Source organism: Macaca fascicularis, chromosome 4, assembly GCF_037993035.2.
Source record: "Macaca fascicularis isolate 582-1 chromosome 4, T2T-MFA8v1.1".
Classification (NCBI taxonomy): domain Eukaryota; kingdom Metazoa; phylum Chordata; class Mammalia; order Primates; family Cercopithecidae; genus Macaca; species Macaca fascicularis.
The window spans coordinates 64800998-64814952 of record NC_088378.1 but is presented as its reverse complement, the minus strand read 5'-3'; the positions used below and the strand labels follow the sequence as shown (position 1 = coordinate 64814952).

General features: G+C 40.1%; 1 long non-coding RNA gene across 2 annotated transcripts; it reads left to right on the top strand.

Moving 5' to 3' along the window:
• Positions 1-1064: 1064 nt before the first annotated feature.
• LOC135970409 (uncharacterized) lies at positions 1065-12443 on the top strand. Of its 2 annotated transcripts, none has more exons than XR_010586083.1 (6): positions 1065-1104; positions 3706-3772; positions 4855-4955; positions 6190-6298; positions 7005-7196; positions 12142-12443. It is a non-coding gene; the product is annotated as an uncharacterized lncRNA (long non-coding RNA). The 2 variants fall into 2 exon arrangements; XR_010586084.1 differs by lacking the exon at positions 12142-12443 and adding an exon at positions 7708-7985.
• The last annotated feature ends 1512 nt before the right edge of the window (positions 12444-13955 follow it).

Below are 13955 nucleotides of genomic sequence, written 5' to 3'. Positions count from 1 at the left end.
TCCTTTTGAAGATAGCAACACAAGATCTCACCCAATACATATTTTGCTTTTACTATCTGCATGGGTTCATTTAAGTTGTCTCTTATTTTACCTGTAAGATAAGACTGCCTTCTGGAATCAGGAAGTCCAGGAAGAGTTAGGTCAAGAGAGAAATATGAATGAATGTGTTGTACCTGGCTTCATTTACTAAGAAGGAAATCTAGTCTGATGAGAAGGAGGAAATAGAAAGAGAATTGAAATCTCAATTTAAAATGGCACGGTTTGTTCCTTCCTTAACAATAATAGCAAATTGAAGTAGTTTAGATACTAGAGGATCAAATGTGAAAATTATGTTTGGATTATTCTAGGAGAGAAAGGTGATGTGAAGGCATTTTTCTCATCTGTTCAATTACTTACCCAGGTAAGGGCTCTGCTAAGGCCCCTAAGATGTGGTTTTCATGGGATTATTGAGAAGGAAGCCCAACGTTTGTGTTTTGATTATTCTTATTTGTTCTTGATGTTCTGTCTCTCTCTCTCTGTCTCTCTGTTTCTCTCTCTCTAATTGTATTATGGATAGGGAATCAAAATATAAGGTAACTGCTGCAATGGTTTCTTGATGTTTTATAGGCAGCCACTGGAAGGCCTCCGTTACAGAGCCACTGTTTCCAAAGTAATCCTAGCTGCAAACTCCGTTTATCTTCTAGTGAAGGGCAATCCTTGGTCTGATATTTAGAGTAGGCGTAATGTGGTAGGAAGGGTCCTGGATGCAGAGTTGGAAAATCTGGATATTGGTGTGGGCTCTACTACTATTCTGGGTGTCCGTTTATATCTTATTGCTTTGTTGGAACTCCCCCACCCCCAGTCCATGGTGAAGAGGGAGCCTAGGTGGTACATGCTCTCGGCTGTAATTAATTGCATCATCATACTTGAAATTTAGTCCCAAGATAAGCCAATCAAACAATTTGCAAAATTTAAAGAGACATGAGACCTGTGTGCTAGGCACTGAAGCTGGAAGATGGGATCAGATTTTGGTACCATGGCAACTCAGAGCCACATGCAATCTGAAGTCACGAGGGACAAGAATGAAGAGCTTGGGAGACACTCAGGAGGAAGCAGAGGGGAGAGGTTGGTGGCATTCCACTTCTTGCAAGGTCCCACTGAATCCTTTGAGAGTCCCCTGTACTCTTATAATGAATCTTCCTTTACTAAACTCAGCTAGCTTGAGTGGGTCTCTGTTGCAACTTCAAATTCCCTTACTCCGACATCGTGTGACCTTAGTTGAGCCATTTTGTTTCTCTGGTCTCAGTTTCATCTTGTATAAAGTGAGGCCATTGAATTAGATAACCTCTAAGGTCCCTTTGGGTTTTAGGAATCTATACTTTTAATGTTCCCTGTTAGTGGTATATGAAGCCTTGGAAACCAGAGGATGCTGGGAAAACCTACTCTTCTCTTTGTTCTGCTGGGGCTGCATCTGATGACGGGGTTAGAACAGAAGAACAACCAGCAACAATCAAGGTTATGTCTAAAAAGAAAGATGCTGGAAGAAGAGGCACTCCCTGCTGAACTGATCTGTGATAGGTTAGATTAAAGCCTCCACAGGCTGGTCCTGCTTTGATTCCCCAGTGGACTCAGATGAAATCAGAGAAAGATGTTGGCAGCTCCCGAGTATTCTCACACTAAATGAGCAGTATAGAGTAAATACAACCTTGTTGATTGTACATCAGTTTGATGGACTAACTGTGGTACAGTAATTAAACCAAAGAGAACATTCAGAAGTACTTATTGCTATTTGCTATCTGCTCAATCCCCAGAGTCCTACAATAAATGGAACCATAAGTTTAATTAATACCTGCAGGTCTGATTACCCATTTAGGATAGGCCATAGTGGACCAGAGGTTAAACTTTCAAAGACATCTTACTGTGAATGATGTCGAAAATGTCTTCATTTGCCTGTAGCTGAAGTCTGCAAACCATGTCCTGCTAAGTCCTTGGGGGTCTACCAGAGGTGGCCCCCATAGAAGGTGAGTACAGTGACAGGGCAGTCCAGAAGAGCAGCAGCACCTGGTTAAGCCTCAATTACACTTGCATTTTCTTTGTTCTGCAAGTTTTGAGACTTTTGGTGACTTCCCCTGCTGCTCCTAGTGTGCTGTCATGTTTCTTTTTTTTTTTTTTTTTTGATATTATAATTTCTTTCCTTCCTTCCTTCTCTTTCTCTCTCTCTTTCTCCTTCTTTTTTTTTTTTTTTTTTGGAGAGTCTCACTCTGTCGCCCAGGCTGGAGTACAGTGGCAGTGGCACGATCTTGGCTCACTGCAACCTCCACCTCCTGGATTCAAGCAATGCTCCTGCCTCAGCCTTCTGAGTAGCTGGGATTACGGGTGCCTGCCACCACACTTGGCTAATTTTTGTATTTTCAGCAGACACAGGTTTTCACCATGTTGGCCAGGCTGGTCTCAAACTCCTGACTTCAAGTGATCCACCCGCCTTAGCTTCCCAAAGTGTTGGCATTACAGGTATGAGCCATCGCACTCAGTCTGGTGCCACATTTCTGTCAGCACATGTGAGGCTGCTGTGCCCCTCCTCATTGCACCCAAATCTAGTTTCCAAGGGTTGAAGCAGGTAGAGGAGTCTGCCAAGTAGCTGAGACAGACACTGCCCTGGGATGCAGATTAGTAACCATGAGGCTCACTTCTTGTCCATTACAAGTGGGCTTGGTCCACAGCCATTGTTCACCAGGGGCCAGCCCTTATGGTTGTAATTATCATGGAGATCTTCACTAGAACACTTCCTTTGGTTTTCGTCAATCTTATTGAGAGGATGTGGATAAGGAATACGTAACCCATAGCATTGCTGTGAGATGCCGTAATTCCAGCGCTGAGCTTAGCCCACTGCCTGGCCTGTTGAAGTGTTCACTCAGCCTTAGCTTGCAGGTCAGGATCATGCTAAGTGCTCTCATTCATTGCTTCATTTAATCTTCACAGCAGCAATACTTGGGATTACCCCATTTTATAGAGGAGGAAACTGAGGGCCTGGGGATTTATATAACTTGCTGATGATCAAAAAGCTGGGGCTCCAGTGCAGGTCTATCTCCCCCTCAAGTCCATGCCCTTAACAATCCACATGACATAGAGGAAGACTGCTGCCCTCTGAGAGCTGAGGTGAGAGCCTAGAAGGTGAGAAAGGGCTTCCTCAGTTGGCAGGGAGAGAGATGAGTTTGGGTTGAAGGAGAAGCCTTCCTGGCTAGATAAACTTTTCCAATAGGAAAGCAAGAGGCTGGAGAGCATTCCTATGTGTACTGGGGTTGGGCCAAGGGCAAAAAATATTTTTACAAGAAAATTAAAGGAAAAGAATATATTGAAGATATAAAAAGGTAAAGACTGAAAGAGAAAAAATGTGTTTATAACAAAAAAAAAAAAGAAAGGTGGAGAAAGGAAAGACAAAAAAAGAAAAAAAGAAATTGAATTAAGGGAAAAACAGAGCTGGAGGGAGGAATAGATAATGAGAGGAAGGCAAAGGGCTCAATTCGAACCCAAGGACAGAGAATCGATTGTTTCAGAGTAAGCCCACAAATGCCATGTGGATGTTAACAGTGGTGATATTTAATGACTCAGCTGCCTGCTGGGCCAGGCTTGATTTTCATCCAGGGCTCATGCCACGTTTAATAAAGCCAGGGATGGGACATGAAGCCACACTCTGGCTCTGGGAGAAACGTACTTGATTTTCTGCAGGAAATGCTGCCTTTGGAGCCAGCAGCTATGGACGTGTTGTCCAGAGGAAACCTCTGGATCAAGCAAGGTTTGGGTTTATGTCTTGTAAGCACGTTGTTAGCAAGAAAAGATTATTCAGAAACAATAAAATGGGAAAGTTCCCACGAAGAGTATAGCAACAAGAGTGAAAAAACATTAAAATATTTGTAAATGCATCAAACATGTCGAAACACTTGAAATAATGAAAAAACATCTAAATAAACAGAAATCTATAAGTCTGTTAGGTCTGGCTTCAGAAAAATTACTGATATAAGCCAGGCTCCCTAAATTGAGACATGGGTCTGGTGGTGACCCGAAGCCATTTCTGAATTCAAAACCAAATTTCTATTACAGAATCCACAATGGTTCTTATGACAGTCAACTTTCTGTTGGCTTTCAAAAGAAACTTGCAGACATTCTTACATCATCTCCTTTCCAGTTTCCCAGAATTAAAATCGAGATCCTACTTATTTACAAATGAACAAGTCAACCTTGTGAATAACATCATAACATACACTACTAGACAGAATACTGCTCATTGCTTTGAAATCACCAACCACCTGGTGCAGGCACCTAGAGCTAAGGTGGGTGGGGCAGGCAAGGCCACGATGGCCAGGCTAATCCTTTTTTTTTCCTCTTAAGAAATCAGGTCAATGTATGGTTGATACAGTTAAGTATCACGTCAACAATTGAAAAACTAAGGCAAAAGAAAAAATACCTTGTTCATTGTACTGTAGCAATAGAGTCTCATTATGTAGATATGGTCTGAGTCTACATAAGTAAATGTAGTGAAAAGTGAAGAGGAAAATTGAGGCAATTTCCTGAATTATTCAAGGAAAAAAACTCCTCTTGCCTCAATTATTCATATGGTACTTTTCTTTGAAAGTGAGGAGAGTGGGAGAGAACGAGAGGGAGAAAAGAAAGAAAGCTTGATTGCGTTAATTCTCCACTTCATTTTGTAGATTAAGGCACATCTATAGACGTTATTACTCATCCCTGTGTACCGTAGTTTACTTCTTGACAAAATATTTCTTTGCCATTGTGTATATGCAGATTTTACCCACCCTACGTTTTTCTCCAGTTAAATGGTGAGAACTTGAACTGACACTATCCTTTTTTTCCCATAAATAGGATGCCTACAAAAAGACTAATCTCCCAGTAATCCAACTTATTCCAAACACTCCACCCACAAGGCAGCAAGTGAAGTAAAAAATAGAGTTCTGCTTGAAGATGTAAGTCATAATCACCACCCAAAGATCTATTCTACCTCCCTTTCATTGATAGGGAGAAATAATCAGTGTTTGAACCTAGAGTGGAAAATTTTCAACAAACAACAGAAATGACCCCAAAGCTCACGTTCCAGGGCCACCCTATGGTGCACAGGCAGAGCATGGCAAACTGGAGGCATTTCCAGGGCCACCCTATGTGGTGTGCAGGCAGAGCATGGCAAACTAGAGGCATTTAATATTTGTATACTTATTAGGACAAACTTCTAGCAGAGAGCAGTTACCTGTCCTGACAAAATCAGAATTTATGACAAGAAGTGAAGTGTCTTAGGAATGGGCACCATTTTCTAATTCACATAAAGTTGCTATACGGGCTAATGGTAGCGCTGGTTGTCAGTTACCTTAAGATTTAGAGAATGTGGTCTGGATCCAGAGAGGAGCAGTGGAAATGATTTGGGAAATCACGTGGGAAATCAATGGTTTGGGAAACAAACCAGTATTAGTCCGTTCTCACACTGCAATAAAGACATACCTGAGACTGGGTAATTTATTAAAAAAAGAGGTTTAATGGCGTCACAGCTCCACATGGCTGGGAAGGCCTCATAATCATGGCAGAAGATGAAGGAAGGGCAAAGGGATGTCTTACATGGCGGCAAGCAAGAGCACATGTACAGGGGAATTCCCTTTATGAAACCATCAGATCTCATGACACTTATTCACTATCACAAGGGCAACATGGGAAAAATCTGCCTCCATGATTCAATCACCTTCCACTGGGTTTTTCCCATGACATTTGGGGATTATTACAATTCAAGGTGAGATTTTGTTGGGGACACAGAACCAAACCTTGTCAAAACCTTAGAAGATGCTAAAGGAATAGGGTTAGAGAGCCAGGAAAGAGAATGTCAGACAGTGAATTCATATTGGTCTTCCGGAATGTGAAGGTCTGTGTAGGCATTGGTTTGTGGCTCTTGTTGGTGTCTACCAAAGGAGAGTGTGAAATGAAAAGGGCTTAAATCAAACGGACTTAAAGTATATCTATTCGTGTTAGATAGAATTGCTGAACTGGAGCTTTGCTATGAGTAAGTCCTAATACAGCATTTGTTCCATAATCAAGTAGGAGCCTCTTAGAGAGGGTTTTTTGCTGTTAGTATCTATGACTTAGTGTTACTTTGCATGATGTAAGAGAACTCAGGGAAAAGCTCAAAGCACTAACAGTGATGTGTCTGTGTAACCCAAGGCTTTTCAGTCAACTTTCTCTAGCTTATAAATCAGCACTTCTCCAAGAGTGTCATGAACCCTGCACCCTCCTTGTCAATGCTGATTTCTGCACTGCACCCATCTCCCAGGTACGCTAAATCAGAACTTTTGGTGGGTAGGGACATGGACTCTATATTTTCTCATGTATCATTGTTTGAAAATAAGTATAATAACCAATTAAACTATAAGCTGTTTAATGACATGAATTAGATATTTGTTTTTATATCAGGCTCTCAAAAAAGTACTGTATATGTAGAATGAATCTCTTAATTATTACTGTACCAAGTGAACAATAAGGTAAATTATAAGGTTATGATATTTAAATGATTTTATACCAGCAACTATAATTTTCTGCAAGTTTTAGGATTATTATGTAAATGTCACTTTGTGGGTTTTTAAAATATCAGAAAATTATGAAGCTTATTAAGAATATACTGTAAGACCTTGATGACTATTAAACATAAATAAATCTTAGACTAATGCAAAAGTCTTCTATTCATGAAGATTTGCTTCCCAGCATTTTTTATGTTGACAAATGCATTTTCTATGTAGCAGGGAAAGGAAGAAATCAAGGGATTTGTGTATTTGTCAGTGAATAAGCTGTACTGAGTCCTGGCAGGTGGTGCCTGACTGATACAAATCCTGAATTTGTACTTGTGATAATATTAAAAAAGTGCGACAAAACAACCTTCCAACCTTAGAATAAAATAACAGGAGCCATGTCAATCAATAGCCTAGAACCTGGCTACCTGCCATCCTGCATGATGCCCTCCTTCTTTCTCTCCCTTCACTAAGTTACCATCTGGAATAGAATCCAATAGTGATCCACCAATTGACAGTTTTTGCTATGAAGGAGGAAAGAGAGGACAGATTTGATTACAACCAAAGTATCCCAAGAATGTGTCCTGCATGAGCTCTGCAGGCTGTGAAATCTTGAACTTCTATGCCCATCCTTGGCTGGCTTTTTCCATGTGACGCCATATAGAGGTATTACCACCCTTTCCCTGCTTCAGTCCTCCTCTCACCCACCCGAGTTTCAAGTGCAATAGAAATGTGCTTAGTTGATGGTGCCAACCCCTAGCTGCACAGCCACAAGGCAGAGGGGATCCAGGCAATACATTCAATCAACCCTGAGCCCTTATTAACCACTTCAACTTTCCACCTAACCAACAATGTCATCTGTGGTAGCAAAACCAATTGTATAAATTCTTTTCTAATGGATTCTTCAGCTTCCTGTTCTCTACTGATGGCCATAGACTCTTGGGTGGGCAGAAGGAGTGGGAAGGAGTTATTGCTGAGGGTCCATGAACCTGTAACTCCTCATTATTCCATCCCACTAGGATTTAACAAATCCTTCCAATGTGTCAGACTGTGTGGAGTACTGTATGTGTAACAGGTTGAACCATAGCAACTGCCATTCTTGTAGGTAAAAAATGGTTATATCTAAGCAATTTTCCATGATTCACCTAATACACGCCATCTTACTTCATCTTTGAAGTAACTTATGAGGTATTACCACCCTCATTTTCCAGAAGAAGAAAACTGAGGCTCAGAGTGATCAAGAATACCCAGCCAGAACGTGGAGTCTGGGACTTCTGTCTCCACTCTGTTATCCACCAGCACCCTTGGGCCCTATTGCTTGGCTAGATGGGCACTCTGCATGTATCAGGCATTGTCTGTCCCCTGAGTCACTACATGTATGACACTGTATGTCTATTACCAATCTCAAATATACATTAAGAAAATAAGATTTCATTAAAGTATTTTCTAAATTCATGGTAGTGGTTTTGAAATTAGGCATCTTGTCAATCAAAGATTGTGGAGAAAAATTGTCCCAATGTTTCATGGGTACACAACACTGATTCTGCCTCAATCCCAATCCCACAAATCATGAAGCCCTGATACCTTTCTTGGGGGAAGGAGTCTGGAGCTTGTCCCCTGGACCCCATTTACCAGGGTGTGTCAGCTTATGCCTCTAAGCGTCCCTCTTCCCTCTGAACTGCTTTGAGCGTCTGTGCTGATGAAAAGGTTCCGAAGATTCAGAGGGATAATTTACACCAAGAGCCGAGGTGTGGTGCTTGACTCAGTGCCTGCAGCAGAGTAAACCCTTAGGAAATGAGCAGTGTCATTATCTGGCACATTCTGATGACCCAAGAACTCGATCAGTACTTTTGAGTTGACTTGTACTATAATCGAGCTTTTCGACCCATCTTTTAGCCTTGTGGCCCATCTGTTAATTCCATCTCAGTATGTTTCTACAGTGGGTATGAACATATAGAGTGGAAAAATAGACACTGGAGACTCCAAAAAGTGTGAGGGTCGGAAGGGGGTGAGGGATAAAATATTACCTTCTGGGTACAATGTACACTATTCAGGCGATGGGTATACCAGAAGCGTAGAATTCACCACTATGCAATATATTCATGTAACACAGCTACACTTGCACCACTAAATCCATAAAAATAAAAAAAAAAGTTTCTATATATTTTCTCTCTCTCTTTCATTATCTGCAATTGTGCAGACCAAACTGCATGTCACTGTGAAGTTCTGTTATTCTAATTCCCCACCTCCATTTCTTTTCTAGACTGGGGCCATTCTATTTCTATAAAATAGCATACTTCCATGTGTCAAAAATGGCAAGAACTTATAAGTGTGCAGTAGATAGATGACAAGTGTACACTTCTGCTGGTTAACGTAGGTTGCTTCCGGCCGGGTGCGGTGGCTCACGCCTGTAATCCCAGCACTTTGGAAGGCTGAGGCGGGCGGATCATGAGGTCAGGAGATTGAGACCATCCTGGCTAACACAGTGAAACCCTGTGTCTACTAAAAATACAAAAAAATTAGCCGGGCGTGGTGGCAGGAGCCTGTGGTCCCAGCTACTCAGGAGGCTGAGGCAGGAGAATGGCGTGAACCCGGGAGGTGGAGCTTGCAGTGAGCCGAGATCGTGCCACTGCACTCTAGCCTGGGCCACAGAGCGAGACTCCGTCTCAAAACAAAACAAAACATATGTTGCTTCCAATTTTGTTTTTTTCTCGAAGGTTGAAGTTTGCTTTTATTCAACTGTTTTCACTGACGAAATATGCATCATAGCTTATCTGGTGATGATCCCTTCTTAGGCAGATCGCGGGCTTTCTGCAGGAAATACTTCCAGTTGTTTGAGGAGGGCATCAAGGTACTAATTCCGGGTCACCAAGACTGAATGCCTAAACAAGGCAACAGAGCTCATAAAATGATGGCAACTTTGTGACTGTTGGCTTGCAGGCTCAGAGTGGTTTTCCTTTAGGGTGGGTAGAAGGAAGTATTGATTATTGGGTTTCAGTTTCTTCCATTTAAGGAAAAATGGAAAGGGATGTGAAGTATCTCACAGGTATTGAGAGTGTACACGAATGATGGCCATCAGTTGGTTTTATAATACGATGACATTTGAATTGGATATACTGGCACTGAATCACCCAAAATATGTATTTATGCATTAGATTTGTTCAAAATTCATGGTGCAGTTTTATTTTTAATAAGAGTCAGGAAAAAATAAATGGTGATTCTGATTTTTGTCCTTAGGTTACTCATGACAGTGATTCAGTGTGGCCCTGTACTAATGGAATTCATGTAAGATGTAAACACACTTGGAAACCAGTTTGAAAGAAGTCATTTATTGAGGCAAAAAACAAAAACCAAAAAACAAAAACTCCTTGAATATACAGGAGTCATTACATTGCCATTATCTTCAAAGATTTATTGAGCACCTACTATGTGCATAGTTATGATTCAAGTAACCCTGACACCAGTTTAGCAATAGAATGATTTTGTTAGAATGTTAAAATGAAGTTCCATTTGTGAAATATATTCATTATGTATACTTCAAAGTGTATTATTTGTACCTGCTTATAGGTTATTGGCCATTATATATGTATTTATGTGTTTGATTATGCTTCATATATTGAAAATGTTTCAAATAGCCATGTAAGAATAAATTTCTTGTCAAGCAAATAGGAATTTTTCTTGAGTTCTCTCTGCTCTATGAGTTTTGTGCAGCACCTGCACACAAATACTTAATGTTTTTCTTCAGAAAGTTTATGTCCACGAGAGAATTGTCTCATGGCTTTAAATACAGTCAAAACTCAAGCATGATAATGACTTAGACATCTGTAATTTACATTTTAAAGGGCTTTGCCATACATTAATCAGTTCATCATGTAATGTCATTTATTTGTACTTTTGCCAAATGACAGGCATTATACTAGCTACCTCATTTAATCTTTCCAACTATGCCAAAAGGAAGATACAACTGTTATCCCATTTTGCAGATGAGGAAACTGGAGGACCTAGTTACTAAGTGGCATTGGCAGGGTTTGAACTTGGGCATTTTGCCTCTACAGCTTGTGCTTTTAATCATTACCTACAATTCCTCCAACTTGGGCTCATTTTAAAAATTGGCACTGAATGTGGTTGACTTCTTTGAGGGTGAAGGTAGAGTGCAGAGGAATATAGGAACAAAAAATAACTGAGCAAACAGTTGGTTTATCTGTTGAATGTGGTTGAATTAATGGATCAATGGAGCAATACAGCCGTATCAGCCATGACCATGATTCCTTGGATTTATTCCTCTCTCCTGGCTTCAGGCTGTTCCCAACCTTTGCCTGGTTAATTCCTTCTCATCCTACAATTTTTCCCTTGCACTGGCCATTTCTACATGCTCCCACATCACCCTCGCTTCCTGCCCAATACCCAGCCAATCTATGCAATTCATTTATTGTATAGTCTGAACTTGGTACAGGGATGAACAGCACATGGTTTTGTTTTATTTATTTTAGTTATCACCTTAATCATTTTTTTCTTAACTCTATCAGTTTCATCCCTTAATTACATCTCAGGCAGATTTCTTAGGTCTGTAATCCTTTTCAGTTATTAAAAATCCATACCAGTTCAATTTAAAACGTGTTCTCTACTCTCCTCCACCCAACCCTCATCCCCAGCTGGGGCCTGAGGTTTTCAGCAGGGGCCCCTCCTCTTTCACATCTCTTCCCCTGTCCTCTGGCCCTAGTTTCATTGGGTTGGGGAGGGAAAAAAGGGCCAGGAGAGCAATGAGGCTCTCCTGAAGTTTTGGAATTTCTGGCTCCAGCTGAAGTTCGTCTCTGGGCTAATGCTGGTTCCACTGGCTAATGCTAGCGTTCACACACACACACACACACAACTGTGGGCTCTCTCTAGTGCTGTGAATTCTTCAGCGGACTCTGACTCCACTGTGCAGTTTTCTTTATGGGAGATCATCTCTTTGTGACCTCTTAGAACCTTCTTTCAGCTCCCTCCTCTGTGGACCACCCCACAGTCTCCTGCTGTGTGTGAAAGTGGTCTGGGTGGCCAGGCCAGCCCCCAGCATGGCACATATGCAACATGGCTCAGGTGGGACCCCTTCCTGGATGCCATGCAAGGAAGAGTCATGCATCTTTGGTGCACACAATAGTGGGGAACCTGCCTTGCTGTTGTCTTCCCAGTTCTTTTCTCTCCTACCTCCAGCCCACAGAGGGCAGATCAGCAGCCCTTTGCCTAAGCAGATGCCCAGCCAAGGTGTGGAGATGCCTGTTTCCCAACATCTAGGAGACATTCTCATGGAATCCCTGCTTACTTCTGGAGGGAGAAGTCATGGTACTCACCCCTCCCTGCGTAAATTCCCAGGGTCTTTCTCAGCCTTCTTTACTCTCAGTAATCTTTTCTTTTGTAAAACTAGATTGGATGATTCTTAATAAGCCCTGAGGACTTATCTGGTCTACTTTCAGCTGTGTGTGTGTATGTGTGACCTTAGATTTGAGTCCCAGGAAAAAGGTCACTTTAAATATCCTGTTACTTTGACAATTACTTATTTATTATACATATTCCCACTAGACCAAGTGCAGTACTCTGTCTTAATCTCATTTACTCTCTGATTCTTCTTGAGTTGCTGCAGGTGATAAACATCCTGATGGGACTGAGCTTCACTAACAGGAGGACAACACTGATTGCAGTATCAGGATGATATAGTTTGAGCCAGATTATAGAACTCATCAACTGATCCACATCTTAAATGCTCCATTTTTGGCATAAGGTGTTTGTAAATAATATGCAGGGCATTTATAAATATGATGGGATACTTAATACCAAAATTAACTATAAGTTCATTGCTGGGATAGAATAAAATACAGAAAATGAATACATAAAATCAGTATGTTACCATAAAATTAAAATATTTAATAGCTTCAATTTCTACTCATGTCAAAATTCCTGTAATTATGTTTAATATCCTTTCCCTTTTTCTGCCCACATTCTGGGAACTGTCCTATTAATAATGAAATGAGAGCTAGATAAAAAAATAAGCAAGGGAATCAAAAGGGTTGCTTTTTCTTTTCTTGATTAATCAAGGAATCATTAGCTATATTTGAAGAACATAATACTATCTCTTTAATAACAAAAAATTAGATATATGTGTGGCAAATCAATATATGCAAAAACTTCTTAAATAGGAAAGAGTTTAGACTTTACACTTAAGATTAAAGTTCACTGCATCACACACCAGGTCCTATTGTGGGGAGGGGGTAGGGGGGAGGGATAGCATTAGGAAATACACCTAATGTAAATGACGAGTTAACGGGTGCAGCACACCAACATGGCACATGTATACACATGTAACAAACCTGTACATTGTGCACATGTACCCTAGAACTTAAAGTATAATAAAAAAAAGATTAAAGTTCACTGAATTTAAATTATAGTAGGAAAGAAGATTAATACCTATTAATATTTTGTGAAAGTTTTCAGAGCTTAAACATAGCATGGTGGTTTTCCTACCATGCCACTGGGTCCTCATTCACAATGAGGCACCTTTTTCTCATCCCTGTTCCATCTCTCTCCCCCAGGATGCTTCTCTTTTTTTCCAAAGTCATCAATGTGAGTTAACCATGGTGAATTTCACTAATAAACAAGTAAGATGTGGGCTGGGATCAATAATGGAACAGTGTCAATGTTGGTAATCATCCCAGAGTATTTCTCTGGGATGTTTCTGGTGATGTCGGAGAAATGCCTGTTCCTCTGCCTCAATCTCTGAAGAGAATCCTTCTATCAATACAATTTTTCTGTTTTTAAAAGTTTTATTCTTCTCCACATCTAAATTTAAGAAATATCAATTTAATTATATTTTATGTTTATTAATGTGATTTTAAAAAGTAGAGAAGACTCTTCATTTAAAAAATCATAAACTTAATTTATTTTAGAAAATGTTTTTTAAATTATGAAAGATTTCAAGTACCCCCACATGAATAGTTGTTAATGTAAAGTAGACATATATATCTACCACACATCTTTATTAAGTCTTAACATGATTCCATATTTGCTTTAGATATTTTTTGGTGGTATAAAACATTGAGGCAATTAATTGCCCTTACAAACTTCTCCTTGATCTCAATTTTTCTCCCACTATTATGATGAATTCAATATTTATCCTTCCCAGGTATGGTTTTGTACTTTTACTATAATACAATTATAAAATATATGATAGTGTATGATACAGTTTTTTTTAAATTTAAAACTTTCTATTAGTGGCATAATACTATACTTATTCTTTAGCTGTTTTTTGATTCAACATTATGGTGTTGAAAATTATTCGTGTTGATGGATACAACTTTAGTGCATTCAGCCTTAAATGCATTTAGTGTGCCCTTGAATAAATGTACACTATTTTATTTATTCATTCTCCTGTTGATGGACGTTTGGATTGTT